The sequence below is a fragment of the Antrostomus carolinensis genome, unplaced genomic scaffold (assembly GCF_000700745.2).
Source record: "Antrostomus carolinensis isolate BGI_N321 unplaced genomic scaffold, ASM70074v2 scaffold30038, whole genome shotgun sequence".
Taxonomy (NCBI): domain Eukaryota; kingdom Metazoa; phylum Chordata; class Aves; order Caprimulgiformes; family Caprimulgidae; genus Antrostomus; species Antrostomus carolinensis.
The window spans coordinates 1-216 of NW_010335496.1; positions in this window are offsets into that span (position 1 = coordinate 1).

Consider the following 216-nt stretch of genomic DNA (forward strand, 5'->3'; position numbering starts at 1 on the left):
GTCCCCGGCCGCCGTCTTCTCCCCCAGCCCCAGGATGTTCCCCCCAGGATCCCCTGCCCAGGATCTTGCCGGATCCCCCCGGGATCCCCCTTTCACCATCGTATCCCCGGGATTCCCTGCCCAGGACCTTGCGGGATCCCCCGGGATTCCCCTACCACGCCCGGGACCACCGGAGCTGGAGCAGGACCCGCACACCAGCCCCTGACTCACTGCAGG